The sequence below is a fragment of the Cyprinodon tularosa genome, unplaced genomic scaffold (genome assembly GCF_016077235.1).
Source record: "Cyprinodon tularosa strain WSP-4 unplaced genomic scaffold, ASM1607723v1 ctg175, whole genome shotgun sequence".
Taxonomy (NCBI): Eukaryota; Metazoa; Chordata; class Actinopteri; order Cyprinodontiformes; family Cyprinodontidae; genus Cyprinodon; species Cyprinodon tularosa.
The window spans coordinates 110,635-126,290 of record NW_024038574.1 but is presented as its reverse complement, the minus strand read 5'-3'; the positions used below and the strand labels follow the sequence as shown (position 1 = coordinate 126,290).

Sequence of the window (15,656 nt, the reverse complement as noted above, 5' to 3'; positions counted from 1 at the left end):
GCATTTCCTTTGGAAATCAAGGTCCCAGAGTCTGGAGGAAAAGAAGAGAGGCACTTCATCCACGTTGCTTGAAGTCCAGTGTAAAGTTTCCACAGTCAGTGATGGTTTGGGGTGCCATGTCATCTGCTGGTGTTGGTCCATTGTGTTTTCTGAGGTCCAGGGTCAACGCAGCCACATACCAGGAAGTTTTAGAGCACTTCATGCTTCCTGCAGCTGACCAACTTTTTGGAGATGCAGATTTCATTTTCCAACAGGACTTGGCACCTGCACACAGTGCCAAAGCTACCAGTACCTGGTTGAAGGACCATGGTATCCCTGTTCTTAATTGGCCAGCAAACTCTCCTGACCTTAACCCCATAGAAAATCTATGGGGTATTGTGAAGAAGAAGATGCAATACACCAGACCCAACAATTCAGAAGAGCTAAAAGCCACTATTAGAGCAACCTGGGCTATCATAACACCTGAGCAGTGCCACAGACTGATCGACTCCATGCCACGCCGCATTGCTGCAGTAATACAGGCCAAAGGAGGCCCAACTAAATACTGAGTGCTGTACATGCTCATACTTTTCATGTTCATACTTTTCAGTTGGCCAACATTTCTATAAATCCTTTGTTTTTATTGGTCTTCAGTAATATTCTAATTTTCTGATATGATGAATTTGAGATTTTCATTTGTTGTCATTTGTAATCATCAAAATTAAACAAAATAAACATCTGAAATATATGAGTTTGTATGTAATGTATGAATATAATATACAAGTTTCACTTTTTAAATGGAATTACTGAAATCAATCTACTTTTTCATGATATTCTAATTTTATGACCAGCACCTGTATTAGCATTAATGTGTCCTTTTGGAGATACTGTATGTTAGGCCACTTGGTGTTGTTAGATAAGTTTTATTTGAGAGACTTTTGAATCTACAAGTCAAGCAGTAACCATGCCTGGGCTAGACAACCTAAATAAACTTAATCACAGTTAGTTCACAATCTAGCATCTCCGCAATTATACATGAAGTATAGCTATTGTGGATTTTTTTATCTTTTGAAAGGCGGATTTGTGTTAAATCAGTTATTGTTTGCTGATGTTGAAGCTGTTTGATTTAAAGCATTTTAATGGGTGAAAGAAGCAAAAATCAGCTTGAAACACTTCTTACCAAAGGAATCTGAAATAGGTCGTAAGGGTTGGTTATCCTCCCACAGCAGTGTGTTGCAGTGAGCTCGTCACAGATATTTTTAATTTATGCCCAATATTGAAGCGTGGTCTGCGCTATGTTATTCCACGCCACAACGCAAGAGGGACAATCAGGAATTAGCTGTGGGTCTAGATACGGCCAAGGCTTAGAGTGGCTCAGGTCATCCTGAGATATCTCTATAGTTATGCAGCTGTAGGCTTTGACTGCTGAAGGACATAGGGACCCCTATCTCATTATTCTGCTTCATTCTATCTCCGTTCTCAAATTCTGCTGAATTTATTGGTTCATTCTCTAATTTTCATTCTCTCTCTGCTTTTTCTCATAGTAGCTTCATCTGGTCTGTTCCTCCCTGGCTGTGACTCCATCCTGGAGAGATATATCAGCTGTGGTGCTGCCATCAACCCCTTTGTTTATAGATGTTGGAACGTTTCTTGGACCGTGCTGCCTGTGGAGCTGTTTGACAATTGCCTTTTATATCTCTGCTTCTTTCTCCTTGAACCCCAGTCGGCCTCAGCAGATGAGATTTCTTCCTGTTAAAAGGGAGTTTTTCCTCTCCACTGTCGCTACAAGCATGCTTAGTGTGAGGGATTGTCTCTGCGTCAATGAGTCGATGCAATCAACTGGTTTTCCAGACTGAAAACTTTGAATCAATTTGACTGTCTGATCTGGTGAACTGTAAAGTGCCTTGAGATGATGTGTTGTGAATTTGCACTATATAAATAAACTAAATTGAATTGAGGTGGTCTGGAAGTGGAAAAACGTAAGGGGCAAGTTTGTGCAACAATGGAGGGACAGGAGGGCGAAAAAGAGCGGGGATCCAGGTGGAAAAAGGATCCCAGCGTTATTGCGCATCTTGCTCTTCTAGCTGGTCCATCTTCATGAGTCATTTTCCACAATGGCGGTCATACAAACAAAACAAGCTGGTAAGGTACCAAACAGGAAATATGCATAGTGTAGATTTGACCAATCAGAGACCTCCTGTCTGCGGCACTGTCTGCGGTCACCTACAATTTTGGAGAGGTGCAGCCGAGCTAACAGAGCGTTAACTGCGACACACCACAGACGACATGGTTTCTGACCATAAACCAGCCATAACTCAGACCTCATATGAAAACAGAAACACAATAGTTTTAAGAAATATTATGAAATACAATATTTACAAAGAAAAATTTGATCTAAGAAAAGTTTTTACATACATTAACTTTTTCACAAGCAATTAAACCAAGTGATCAATGAGCTGATAAAGATTCTCTGGCATTGTCAATAAGGTTGTAAGTAACAGCAGATCAACGCTATTGGGAACCAGAAATCAGACAAGCTGCAGGATCCACAGCTGCTGAAGTTCTGTCATTATCCAGACAGAAGCTTTTTCTCAACCATGTGTTCATTCATGACAGAAGTTATTAGTATTTTCTCTATTTTGCTTGACTAATTAGTTCTAATCCAACATGTTTCCTCTCACTTCTGGAAAAATCTACTTTAGTTTTAAACCCGCATGGTGCCGTGTCTATATCTGTGAGGAAATTAAACAACCCGTTTTTGGGTTTTTTTCCTTTATCACAGAGAACAGCTGCTTGCTGCATGACAACATAATGAGTGACACACTCAGATGAAGTTAGTGATTTAGTGTTTGCATGTAAATACTGAATGGGGCAGGATTAAATTCGACAGTTTTTCTTCTTCATCCAGTACGCCTGCTGTCTTCTGTCTTTAAAACACATTTTCACTCCAACCTCTAGATGTTTTTTATTTTCTTTAGTGCCAAGATGTTGATGTTGCCTCTTTTGTGAGAACAATTTGACCATCATTGATTGCAATAGCAGGGCCATAGACAGCAATATATTTTTTTGTTGTTTTTTTTGACTGCAACAAAAACAATTTCACAAAATGTATAACATAATTAAAAATAGTTTCAATTATTTGTCGCTTACACGTCAAATTCTTATGGTCAATACTGACTGTATGGGTTTTTTTTCTTCCAGACAAAAACCTCCTACATGGGAAAGGTGCATTCCTGACTCATTGCACCAGTGTCTGCTGGAACAATGAGGTACAGACTTTTGGAGACCTTTGCAACATTTTGAATGATAGCGAGAAATTCTTATCGGAGGCATCCTGATCTCGCGAGCTTTCAAGGTTTCACTCGCTAATTTTGCTCTTCTCCCGACTGGTTTTGGCAAGAGTTTGATCTATCAATTGGCTCCTCTTCGTCGTCGCTCTGTTACGTCATATGCTTCGTTGATCTGATTGGTTTATTTGGCCCGTCTATCACCAACATAGGCCAATCAGCTAACCAGTATTTTCGCCCCTTCCCAAAATTACTGCAACGGGAGATGGATATGCGGAGCAAATCCATCTGGCGGAGTCAGGTTACACTGACATCCTGCAAAGGAAGAAGAGCAGAATTATGATGCAAAGTAGTTCCCTCAAACTGCTCCTTTTATTGGGAGGAAAAAAACTTTTCCCAACAATCTGGACACTGGTATGTGTTCATTTATGGATGTTGATGTTTTTATTGTCAGGAATCTTCTTAGATCTAAACTCTACCAAAGGCCAAACAAATAAGGAGGGAAAACCAAATCGAACTTAAACTTTAATAAAGTGAGAGAAGTTCATTATTAGCATGGATTTGATCTAGATTAGATTAAAAAAAAATTTAAAAAAATGAAAAGTGAAAGTGCGCATTCAGCGTCTGCTCTGCCGATAATGCAAGCGTAGAAGAAGAAATGTGCTGTTTACCTGTGCAAAGAAAGAAACAACGAAAGAAAAATGTCTGAGGACTTTAATGTTGAGGAAGAGCATGAGTTCTTTGCCGAGCTGAATGCGCACTTTCATCTGGTTTGGTCTGCCGCGGCTTCCGTAGCGTCGTGAACTTGCAGGCGCGCGCTTTCAGGAAATCCTACACTACTGTTTATGCTCTAAAAACATTCTAAATGACTTTGTTTTGAGTAAATTATGGACGCTACCCACTCAGGACACTTGGAATACATTGGACGAGCAGTATGGAGGAATATTGACACGTTTTTTGTGGACTTTTATGGACCTTTCTGCCTCGGGCACCATAGACCTCCATTATTTGAATGTCAGCAGACAGCAAGAAGCCTCCCAGATCTCCAGATGCATTTGAGATATCAAAAAGTACTCCAGAGTGTTGTTCAGCATGGGGGTGAGTAGAAAATGAAGGCTAATCATGTTTTGGGTGTACTATTCCTTTAAGGTCTCTGAATATGGTGTGTAACATTGGTTGGGCTGAAAATGGTTTATTTGCTGTTCCATGAGCCCTAATGTAAGCCTGGTTATAAGCCCTAGAATGAAAAGATAGGTTTTCTTCCTTTTATGGTATGATCATGAATATTTAGATGAGCTGAGCGCTGATTGGTTGGTTTACAAGGAGTGAAGTTGCTGAGCAAAGATGCATCATAGCAACAAGCACTCAGTAACTGAAACATCAAATTGTGGATATGGTAGGGTGACCAGACGTCCTCTTTTTCCCGGACATTTCCTACTCTTCACACTAAAAAAAAAATATCCGGGGGGAATTTTAAAATCGTCCAGGATTTTGGTCGACTAAAGTGCAGCACGTAGTAGGGGTGTAAATCCAACCCATCATGGCGATTCGATTCAGTATCGATTTCCTGACCCAACGATCGATTATTTTCAATACGTATTAACATATTAATTAATTTGTTCTTTTTTTTTTTTCTTTTTTTTTTTTTTACACCTTACATGCTAGAAAATGTATGAAATTTTAAATAAATCAAGGAAAGCTGTAATATCGTTATGCATTCTTTTTGAGAAACTGCAGCAAATAACATAAGTACAAAAGTTGAACTCCACCTATTAAGACCTCATTCACTGAAAAATAATAATGCCCCTGCGTTATAGATTCTGAAAGGCCTCACATCAAAAAATACTGCACAAAATCAGTGCAATGAGTGCAATGCAATACCTCGGCTCCAGACGTCCCCGCCCCCTCCGCAGACGCTCCGCTGCTCCTCTCCCAAATTGTAGTTGACTGCAAACAGTGCCGCAGACAGGAGGCCGGCTTGTTTTGTTTTTATGACCAATATTGCGGAAAACAACTCGCGAAGTTTGACCGGCTAGAAGAGTGAGGTGTGCCAGAACTCTGGGACCCTTTTTCCACCTGGATCTCCGCTCTTTTTGGCCCTCATGTCCCTCCGTCGTCGGACTAAACTCGCCCCCACTTCCTCGCCGTCTCGGCCGTATCTAGTCCCACAGTGTATAGAGCAGACCACGCTTCAATATAGAGCATAATTTAAAAATGTCTGTGTCAAGCTTAGTATAACACACTGCTGTAAGAGTATAACCAGGAATCAAGGTAGGAGGGCAAAATAGGTTTAGCGCCACCGCAGCACGGGAGGAGAATTACGCCAGGAGCAAATGGATAAAAATAGACCGGAGGAACAAAAAAACATGAATCGATTCTTTTGCGGACGTGTCGATGCATCGGATCGTCGGCTGTTGGATCGATGCATCAATACAAAACGATTATTATTCACACCCCTAGCACGTAGTCGAAACACACCGGGCATTTGAACCGAGCCGTCAGCTCCAGGGCTGATACGGGAACCCATTGGGTGGGGAGCCAGCGGGGGATGGAGCGACCGAATCCGACCCAGTGACTGTAGCCTCGACACAGACGGCCCCGTGCTTTCCCCCTGCCTGCCTTACCGGCCCCCAGTCCCCCTCCCTCAGCTGAGGAAGGGCGGCTCATGGCTCTCTGCTAAAGTCCGGTCCAGTCAGCGGCCCAGCAGTCGAACCTTTATACCTCCATCCCTCCCAGTCAGCAGTCTGTTGCATTATTATTTTTGGGGTCAAGGGCTGAAATGTTTGGGAATCCCTGGTTTAAATTTTATCCTAACATTATTCAGCAGGTTTATTACTTATATACGACAAGCATGCTTAGTGTGAGGGATTGCTGAAGAGTGAATGAGTCGATGCAATCAACTAGTTTTCCTTAGATAGAAAACTTGGAATTAATTTGACTGTATGATCCGGTGAACTGTAAAGGGACTTGAGATGACGTGTTGTGAATTGGCGTTATATAAATTGAATTGCTTTTATGCACACTGTTAAAATCCAATTCCCTCATAAATTAAATACAGAAAGGTACGCAGGTTTAGAATTATAACCTCAAACATAGCTTTCCTAAGAAAAACACTCTTCAGCTTAACCCGAGGCACCTTAAGGAGCTCCGGCAGGAGAGATTAAGCTGTCTGAAAAATCTAGGTCTATCCTGGGGCCTTATCTCAGTGGGACACGCCTGGAAAAACCTAACAAGAGGAAAAGCCCAGGAGGAATCCTGATAAGATTCCCAAACCAGTGACTCCTTTTAATACAGAGAAGCAGCAGCTGTACTTCAGGCTCCTCCGCTCTCTGAGGCTCATCCAACCTACAGACGAAACTTGAATCGGCTGCTTCTATCTTGACCTTGGGTCATGATTCTTTTAACCAAAGGTGAGAGACAGAAAAGAAAAAAATAGAGTTTGACCTTTTGGATTGTCTCTTTCTTTACCGTTACAGACCGGAGCATTACTGCACCTCTGCATATGAACCCCGAATGACAGAGAGGCAAATCAGAAGCTTTGTTATTTGGCTGAGAAAATTCTTCGACATAATGAACGGTCCAAAGCTGCACCCTCATTACTGCAGACCGGAAACCCTTTATCCATCTTCCACTTTATGGAGTGAATTTAGTTAAATTTTGTTGCAAATGAAGAACATGTTTTCTAAATGACCATTTGAAAAAACTGCAATTCAGAAATGAAACTTGTGAAAACTGTAAATAATGGTTGTAGGAGTTATTTCTGTTTTCTCTGATCTTAAATCGATTTTTACAAATGCAATGTTTTCAGTCTTATTTTTTGGTATTTCCCATTTTCAGATTGAGTTTTACAGACTGCGCTCCTCACAAACTCTGTTTTCCATTTCTATTCTCCTCACTTCCCTTGGCGGGCTTTCCTCTAGGGTGAGGAGCAATGGCGCAATTCTGTTAGTCTGCATGGAAGTTAGCAACATTTTTGTCAATGTGTGAGTAAATAATGAACGTTTGTATTCGGCTCGAAGTGTAGAGCTTTGCAATGAAAAACAATTAGCATATAGCTGTTTACTCAAACTAATGACTGCCACTGTAAACTGGATAAAATTATTGAGTTGATTGTATAACTCATTCTTTTTTTATTTTAAGACATCGAGTTTGATTACATGTAAGGACCCAAAACAAAGTTTTTGATTTCTCTCAATATGTATATATTTATTCATGACCTGCAGGTATTTTTGTTGTTGTTTGAGTCACATGTGAATCGCCCATAAATAAACATAAGCAGCAAAGCAGTTACATATAACCAATGTAATAGCTAACCAGTTAACTAGCTAATATTAACTAGCTGACGTCTGAAAGGTTTCATGCATTTACGGATAATGTGATGACAATGAATCGCTAACGTTAGCTAGCCGAGAGTCCTCGGCTAACATAAGCAAACATTGCTTGAAGGTACAGTTTAGAGTTTTATTCGAGTTAAATACTGGATACCCGGCCGTCACTGGCAGCGGAGCCTCCAATGTCATGTTATAAAGAGCAGGAGGGCTGTTGTGGCGAGCGTGTTAGCGACAGATGCTAACTGCTACCACTTGCCGATTTGGTTATGTTTAAATTAATTAACTGGTGTCAATATGAACATTAGTTCATATTTATTTAGTTAAAAGTTTGTACATTAGGGTGGTATAATTTCAATATATTACGTTGGTTCATCAACTGAAATGTTCAGAAAATTATTTGGAACAGGGCAAAGATTTAAAGTCGGGTCGAGTGCAGTAATATTGTTTACATCAACTTAAAATAATCAGGTCATAACAAATTATTAAATTCAGATTCTGTGAAGTCAAATATTTAAGATGTAATATCTGGACATATTTTTTTTTATTTGAGAAACATATTTTTTCCAGTGTGTAATTTGAAATGATTGTGATTAGTTAAACTCACCCGACAAGCAAATATTGACATGAATTACATCCAAACAACATCTACATTTGGTTGAAAAGTGAAAGCCTAACTTTCAGATTGCAGAAATGATAAAAAAATAAATAAAAAGATTTGAAAAATGTCTTTTTAACGTCTATTACTGGAATAAAGTGGGACAAAATCAGATCAACCAACCGCAGCCCAATTTTCAACAATGACTAAATCCAGACTATGACGACCGACCAGATTTAGCCTAAAAACTGACGTCTAAATAAGGCCGGGTGTTTGGGGGGGCAATCTGAAAAACTAAAATTTAAAGACAAGAAATTAAAACATCTCATTTTAATACAGTTATGTTCTTGAAGAAAAAGGAAATTGAAAATATAAATCTTAAAAAATACAATTTGACAGAGTGAATGTAAAAAAAAGAAAAAAATATTTATAAACCAAATCTGAGAAAGAGAAAGTTATTCTCAAACCACAAACCTCAAACACAAAAATTCAGAACTACAAGACTGGTAAAAAAAAATATGGTCCACCGTTCCATTTTAAGCATAAAGTCTGATTTGTTTCTCCAGAACCCTAAAGAGGAAGCTCTTCTCCATCGGACTGAGGCCTACATTTTGTTATCACTCCCTTCTTTGCAGCATCCATCAGGAATCTCTGAGGACATCTATGAGCAGTCCACATTCCTCAACCTGAGCTGACTCTGCATTTAGACGTAAACAATATTCCTTCCAGTCAAAAATATATAACAGATGAAGAAGACAGGGGGTCAGATTACAAGTAGGAAAGGTCAAACAGCCTTGTTTTGTCTCAGAAATGAAGTGAACAGAAATCTACTTTTTTCTGTATGGATCTTTTTTTTTTTTACTATTGATTGGTCAAAAAATGAACAAAAACTGAATGAATATTTGAGGAAGAATTAATTTCTTCCTTTTCAGTTCTTTTCCTCCTCCTTTAAAGTTGGAGGGGAATCATATTTAAATGTCAAATAATTTTCATTCTAAAAAAAAAATCCCATCTTAAAATCTGTGTTTTTTTTTTGGCTATTTTGTTCAGGACAGTCAGTTATGCGTCAGCCTGAACACCTAAATTTGGCCAATCATATATCAACGTCCATCTGTCAATCTTTGTTTTTTTGGTCATAGCATCCTGATTCATACACTATATTGCCAAAAGTATTTGCTCACCCATCCAAATTATTGGAATCAGGTGTTCCAATCACTTCCATGGCCACAGGTGTATAAATTCAAGCACCTAGGCATGCAGACTGTTTTTACAAACATTTGTGAAAGAATGGGTCGCTCTCAGGAGCTCAGTGAATTCCAGCGTGGAACTGTGATAGGATGCCACCTGTGCAACAAATCCAGTCGTGAAATTTCCTCGCTCCTAAATATTCCACAGTCAACTGTCAGCTGTATTATAAGAAAATGGAAGTGTTTGGGAACGACAGCAACTCAGCCACGAAGTGGTAGGCCACGTAAACTGACGGAGCGGGGTCAGCGGATGCTGACGCGCATAGTGCGAAGAGGTCGCCAACTTTCTGCAGAGTCAATCACTACAGACCTCCAAACTTCATGTGGCCTTCAGATTAGCTCAAGAACAGTGCGCAGAGAGCTTCATGGAATGGGTTTCCATGGTCGAGCAGCTGCATCCAAGCCATACATCACCAAGTGCAATGCAAAGCGTCGGATGCGGTGGTGTAAAGCACGCCGCCACTGGACTCTAGAGCAGTGGAGACGCGTTCTCTGGAGTGACGAATCGCGCTTCTCCATCTGGCAATCTGATGGACGGGTCTGGGTTTGGCGGTTGCCAGGAGAACGGTACTTGTCTGACTGCATTGTGCCAAGTGTAAAGTTTGGTGGAGGGGGGATTATGGTGTGGGGTTGTTTTTCAGGAGCTGGGCTTGGCCCCTTAGTTCCAGTGAAAGGAACTCTGAATGCTTCAGCATACCAAGACATTTTGGACAATTCCATGCTCCCAACTTTGTGGGAACAGTTTGGAGCTGGCCCCTTCCTCTTCCAACATGACTGTGCACCAGTGCACAAAGCAAGGTCCATAAAGACATGGATGACAGAGTCTGGTGTGGATGAACTTGACTGGCCTGCACAGAGTCCTGACCTCAACCCGATAGAACACCTTTGGGATGAATTAGAGCGGAGACTGAGAGCCAGGCCTTCTCGTCCAACATCAGTGTGCGACCTCACAAATGCGCTTCTGGAAGAATGGTCAAAAATTCCCATAAACACACTCCTAAACCTTGTGGACAGCCTTCCCAGAAGAGTTGAAGCTGTTCTAGCTGCAAAGGGTGGACCGACGTCATATTGAACCCTATGGATTAGGAACGGGATGTCACTTAAGCTCATATGTGAGTCAAGGCAGGTGAGCAAATACTTTTGGCAATATAGTGTATGTCCCAGCTAATATACACAACGGTTGAAATAAGAAATAAGAATCATTTCCTTTCCCATTGAGTTCCGTCCCAGTGTTGATGGACGTCTGTGGCTGCGTCTCAATTCGCAGGCTGCATACTTGGTAGGACGCATTTTGAGGCCGGTGACGTCACAACGCTGCGCGGAGGCCGTCCCATTTGGCAAAAATTCTGAGGACGCTTAAAATGCAGCCTCAAAATGCGTCCTCCTTTTCCCCGAATTCTGAGGATGCATCGCTACCGTCCTTAGTGGCCTCGCCTCCCACTAGATTTCCCGAGGTGCTTTGCGCGCTTTTTTTTTTTTTTTTTTTTTTTTTTAGTTGAAGAAAAAGAAGAAGAAGAAGAAGAGAGAAAAAAAAGGCGGAAAAAATGGAAAGCAGTAGCAGCGGCGGCAGTAGTAAGATGGAGTACACTTTTAAATGTGAGTATTATTTTTGTTTTATTTTACTGAACATGTATTAAAATACATGACGGTAACGGAGCCACCGGGATGTGTAGACCAGCTAAAGCTAAAGCTTAAAGCTAACCTGTTGATACGAGACGCTCAACAACAATTGAAAGCCTTCATAAAAATGTCACAATTATTAACCTACATCTTGTAACTTTGCTGATAGCCCTCACTAATCGGAATTATTTATTCTCATACAGTTTATTACACAGGATTAGAACTGTCAAAGCTTAATGCAGCTGAAGAAATAACATGAGTCCAGCTGTACTGGGCTGTTAATACTGTAAACATTTTGTTTTAATACTCAATAATGTATAGTTATTTTACAGTACAGTAAAATAAGGTTTAAAGTATAATTCACTTGAAGAACAATGCCGGTGTAATTATACAGAATAGTCATTTTGCATGTTGACTTATCAGAAATATGCTTTACATGTCATTTTGTTCCAGGGAGCAGGGAGCAGACAGAGGAGTTGATCAAACTCCGTGGGCAAAATGACCACCTTTTTACCGGCGCCAAAAATACTGCAGCAGTTGGTTGGAGGTAAGAGTTGAGGCATAATTCCATCTACATGTTGCATTTCTATGTAAAAGTCACACATGATAAAAGAAGTCCTGTTCAAACACCAACGTACAAATATAATCTTTTGATCACATGATATGATGCCCAGATGCCCCTTTTTATCAATCTTATATTTGTGATAGAAGTGATCCTAGTGTGTTTATCTCTTCTCATTTCTCTTGTTTAGAACAATCCTGCAGAAAATGGGCCTGGAGGGAAAAGTTGAGCCACAACAGGCCAAAAAAAAGGGGAAAACCTAAAAAAAATACAAAGTATGTTCAGGTTTGGATAACGTAATGAAATACACACATATATATATATATATATATATATATATATATATATATATATATATATATATATATATATATATATAGATGTGTGTGTAAATGTGTAGGGAAATGACATCTTACATATAATATATTCAGGTTCATTTACACTTTGAATTAGCTTGAAAAAAGTCATCTCAAAGTTATTATTCCAAAGTCGTCTCTTTTTCTGTAGAATGTCATTAATCTATCCAAATCATGAAACATTCCTTTTTTCTAGCTTTAAAGAAACACTACATAAAATTGCATCTGTTGACAAAAATTGTTTTCCTCTACTATAGGAGTGCAAAGATCCAGGGACAGGGCAGGGTGTCAGTGGGAAGCCTACTGCTGCCACCTGGCCCTGGTTTGTCCTCATGGATGAGGTATTAGGACAGAGGCCCTCTGTTGCCCCACCTGTCCTAATTGCCTCCATCCCTGAGGACACACCAGGGCCAGGTGCTGCAGAGGCTGGGCAGCATCAAGGCGATGACGTGGAAGAGAGTGAGGATGAGAGGCCAGGAGAGAGGAGGGAAAGGAGGAAGAGAAGAAGGAGGAGTGACGAGTTGCTTGAATTGATCAGGGAGGATATGAGAAGGCAGAGGGAGGCGGAGGAGAGAAGTGAAAGAGAGAGCCGGGAAAGGATGGACAGACTGTTTACTTTATTGGAGAGGATGGTGGACAGACGTTCATTTTTGTTGGTGTGTTCTTTTTTTTGGTTGTTGCTGTGTTTACAAGTTCAAGTTATGTGTTGCTGTTATTAAATTAAATTATTAAATTGTTTATCAAAATTATTGTCGTCGGTGTGTTCTTAAAGTCTTTTAACCTTTTTACATCATCTGTTTCATCACTTATTGACAATTTAAGTAAACGTAGAACAACTTCTCAGTTACAACATCAATTTATTTTTTGAGATGCAATTATAATAAACTATTAAAAATATTTTAAACTATTTACAGTAAATTTTAACTACTATTTACAGAAGATGTAAAAGAACATATATATACAATTTCGACTGAGAAGGAGTCCCTGGTGGTGCTGCTGGACTGGATGGGATGCCACACAGATGAGCTTGGAGTCTTCTGACTGCGAGTGGGACATCATCTGGGGGGTGGGGGGGATGCCTCTCTCCACTGTTCACCACATCGTCCATCAGGGTTTGAAGGGCTGACCCAATCGACGGCTGCCATGTTAATACAGTTTGCCTTCTCCACACAACCTTAGTGATAGTGAAAGTGGTGATTTAAGTCAGTTATTTACAGGGATTGTAAACATTTAACTATTCAATTCAAATTACTAAAGTTACAAACAAGCTTATACCAAGTCTTATAAATATATATTTAAAATTTGATATTTAATGATATTCATTAATCTGCTGACAAGTGTTTGATAAATAACTGGTATATTCTGATCATTAGCAGACCCTAGTGGGGGAAAATAATAAAGGTAAATGTTACCTCTCCACTGCGCTCTGCCAGCCTCAAATATATTTGTTGCCGTTTTTTCTGCCGCCGAATCTGACTCTACTCCTCCAACATCAGGTAAATAAAATAAAATAAAATAAAAATTGCAGTTTCCATTTTGCTATGCCTGAATCAATCAATCGTCAATCGTCTGATTAATGGCGCGGTTTTTCCCGGGCTTTGTGTAGACGTGATGACGTCATGACGTAACCAGGAAGTGCTCCAAAGGCTAGACCGTCCCATTTACCAACGGCTGAGGATCCTCCGGAGCAGCCTACCGAGGCTGGGTCCTCCGGAGGCTAGGTAGGCTGCGTCCTCGGAAGTACGCAGCCTGCGAATTGAGACGCAGCCTCTGTCTTCAGCAGGCGTAGAGCTAACAGAACTGGCAGCGTTGCGAGGCAAGGGCTTAAACATGTACGGCTGTAACAACAAACCAAGCTTTTGCCGCCTTGGCGTCCTCTTCCACAACATCTTCCTCCCACTTTCCTCCTCTAAATATAAAATGTATGACGGAGGAGACTCATCCACGACCTCCGACACTAAACTTTCCTCCTCTTGCATGTTTCCTCTGTCCATAGCGTTCCTTGACAGTGTCGTTTCTAAGTCACCAATTTAGTGCTACTTGGTTCCAATGGAATTTCCCATTGGGAACCTACTAGCACTAAGTTGCTAACTGGTTAGCAAAATGGTTCGGACAAACCGGCCACAATCAAACTTGCTTGCGAACCTTCCGCCACAACAATCCCGCCCTCTTGATAAACGACCAATCACATTCACTTTATTCACTCGTGTACAGTTGTGCACCACTCGGGAGAATTCAGAACTGCAACGGTTGGAACAGCCATTACCCTACGACTTTAACAAGATCGTAGATAAAAGAGTCCATTTATACCAATAAGAGGCTGTAGTGAAAACTGTACAGCTCTGGTTCATAGACAGCTATAGACATTTATTGAGACATTTAATTCCTAACTGGAGGAAATACAAAATCTGATGAGATAACTTCCGCTGAAAAACACTTGGAAAACATGCAATGACCAATAATAATGCAATGAAAGCCATCTAAACGATAACGTAATATGGGATACATAAAAAAAAGTATTTGATGTCATTTGAAAGTGGTACATTCCTCTTGCCATGGGATTCACAAAAAAATAAGCTTAGTCTGTGATTACTGAGACATTGTGTTTTGGAAATATTTCCTTAGTTTTTCTTTTTCTGAATTTGAAACAAATGTTACCAAATACATCCCAGGCATCCATAGCCTGAACGCATGGAAGTGATGATAACTATCTAACATTCATATCAGTGCAGGCAGATCTTCATCTTATACATGTGAAGAACCATAGTCATAATGATAAAGTGCAGCGTTGATTGGAACCCTCATCCATGTTTTCCCAGTCCTCAGTTTGACATTTAAGAGATGTGTCCACCGTGACATTTTAAAAAATGTTAAGAGAGAAAAAGCGTATTGAGAGAAATCCTGCCTGTTCCTGCTGCCTTGCCGCTTTTTTAAAACCTTGCTAACCTTTGCTAATATAGTCTTCCTCTGACACTCTGCCTACCTAGTAACAAGAGGTGTCAAGTAATTAAGTATAAATACAAATTCTCTGTTACCTGTAATAGTTATTTTTTTTACTTTTTTCTTCTACCACTCACATTTTAATGCAATTATCTATTCCTTCTACTCCTTAATTTTAAAAAAGCCTTCTTTCTCACTTTAAATCAAAACTGTGTAACCTTTGACCCAAGTAGTAGCTTATTTTAAAATAATTACATGATTTTCCAGGTTAACCCTTTATAGGCATTTAGAGAAATACTATGAAAATCAAAATTTCAAGGCAATAATGTTATTGGAATCCAGGACAAGACCTTATTACCTTTGTAACATTAAAAAAATATGGATATTTTGATTTCAAAAATTAATTTCAATGTAATAACAAGAAACTCCAACTTGCCCACATATATTAAGAAAAACAAGAATAGTGCTTCTATGAGAAATTCATGAAAAACACTCTGAGAGTGAAAGAAACAATTTTTTTTGGTACAACATAACCTTAGAGGCATTAGTGCTGATACTGACACTTACATTTTCTAGTTTATAAACCTAAATATAATTTTTAGGCTTATAAACTTTTTAACTTTTCAATTAGCTTCTTACCTTTTTTTCTTGACTTAACTTTTTTACAACTTATTTTACAGTAGTTAATACAGTATATCATTCAAGGCAAGGCAAGGCAAGGCAAATTTATTTGTATAGC

At 39.8% G+C, this 15,656-nt stretch overlaps 1 long non-coding RNA gene across 1 annotated transcript; it reads left to right on the top strand.

Annotated features, from left to right (window-relative positions):
* Positions 1–11,003: 11,003 nt before the first annotated feature.
* On the top strand, positions 11,004–11,863 carry LOC119781321. The gene is made up of 3 exons (XR_005280523.1): positions 11,004–11,035; positions 11,513–11,606; positions 11,812–11,863. It is a non-coding gene; the product is annotated as an uncharacterized LOC119781321 (long non-coding RNA).
* Positions 11,864–15,656: the final 3,793 nt, after the last annotated feature.